This window comes from Euprymna scolopes, chromosome 5 (genome assembly GCF_053919585.1).
Source record: "Euprymna scolopes isolate OS-2025 chromosome 5, ASM5391958v1, whole genome shotgun sequence".
Lineage (NCBI taxonomy): Eukaryota > Metazoa > Mollusca > Cephalopoda > Sepiida > Sepiolidae > Euprymna > Euprymna scolopes.
In genome coordinates, this window is record NC_136486.1 from 109,792,162 (window position 1) to 109,794,188 (window position 2,027).

The window sequence follows — 2,027 nt, forward strand, 5'->3', positions numbered from 1 at the left end:
AACAACTATTGGAAACATTAATATTATATCTCAAACAAATTCACCTTCTCAGTTCTCTTGCCTTATTATCTACTTTTGCCATGCTCATTTTAATATCTATGAAATTTCCTTTGAAGTGATGTGCAAAAACTATATGTTAGTACAAATGGATACTTATTTATGTCGCCAAAATGTATCTTTAATATACAATTTGCTACTTTTCCATCCTACCTTGTAGCTTATCACTCATGGGAATAATCAATTTTAAGTTTACTGTTACCATACTTGTTATTTTTTGATGAACCTTTGATTTCTTCTCATTTTGCTTCTGATTTCTGGCATCTAAATGAAGGGCTATTTATTCACACCCACTAGGATATAGCAATTACTCCCGGATACACTTTAACCCAAAGTAGTAGTACCTGCTTAATTCTCATCAATGAGTTTCTTTTTCAAGACTATTAATTCTCGAGAACGTTTTGTCTAGTCAGTACTAAAAAGAGTGACTATTTGAAAATTCCAGGCGTTGTATGTTCTCTCTGCTTATCTCTGCATTGTTTCCAGTCGTCATAGACTTCTTTTTGCCACTGGACTCAAGCAGTGCCGATTCAGGGGAGGTGTGGTTGGAGATTGCGAAACCCTTGCCTTACACGAGATATAACAAACCTAAAGCAAGACAGCCTTTATATAAAAACAAATGACTTTATTTGTCATTTGGCTAGGAAAAAAGGTGTAGTATCTGTTCTAATACTACACTTTATCTTTTCTGTCTTCAGTCAGTGAAAGATAAATCAGTCCAAACGTTTGCATCACAATTACACGCACATCTAACCTTACAGGGAATATCGATTGTTTTCGAGATTGAACGGAGATGATAACTACTTAAAAATGATCAACCATCTGGTGCTGGAACAACTCAACGTAAATAGACACATTAAATAAGCTTAAAAAGGTTTTATATGGTGTAAAGCAAACAAAACATCGCCAAATTTAAACATATATATATATATATATATATATATCTTTGTTTGGTCACAAACAGGCGGTTTGAGCACTGAAAAATTGGTGGACAGATATTTGTTTAAATAGACATTCGGACAGGTTATTTGCCTCGAGTGGAAGAACTGCTGACTATCAACACCACGGTTCTAGGTTAATTCCTTGGCTTGGATGTGGTGCTAGTCTATCGGATCTGACGAGTTGTGATACAACGAAGCAGGACTGTATGTCGATGACTACAAATATATGTATGTATATGCAGCGATCATTGGTCCTCACTGGAATTTGGGTGGAAATAAGCCTCCCCAAAGTCCCAGGCCTCTTTGCATGGGGATCTAGTTAGTGCTTTCTCTCCGGTCGTTCGATCCTCCTTGTTGCAAGGCTTGTGGAAATCCCGAGAAATAAAAATATATACTTAATAAACAAATACTTTTATGGATAGCGTGAATATTAGTTTTTTGGACAGATAAAAAAACAATAACAAGCGGCAAATATGAATTTATTAACATTTCCACGAAAATAATGTCCATTTAATTTACCCCTGCGGTCAAGCACTTCTTGGCAGGCAATTTTCTTTTTTTATTTTTATTTTTTTTTGCACTGTTTCTTTCGAATGTTCCCTTTGTTTACTTAACGTTCTGGTTACTTCTTTCTTCGGTGCAGGTTGAAGTTCTTTCTCACACTATTACAACAATGATCATATATTATCATGATGATATTCATAAACGAGGCTACATCAAACAGATTCACACTCATAGTCTTGTACAGGGTTGAAAGGCAAATCTCGCGAATTCGACCTTTTTGAAGCAGTTTGACCTTCAACAATTGTATTTGGCCTTTTTCAAAACGTGATATACAGATTAATAGAGAAAGAAAAAAGCAGAATATTATATGGATTATTAACTATTAATCATTATCATTTATACAGGCCATCACAAAATATTTCTCTTTGAAAACAACGTGTAGCGTTCTCTGGAGTCCGAGTGACAACAAGTCTATTATTATTATTATTATTATTATTATTATTATTATTATTATTATTATTATTA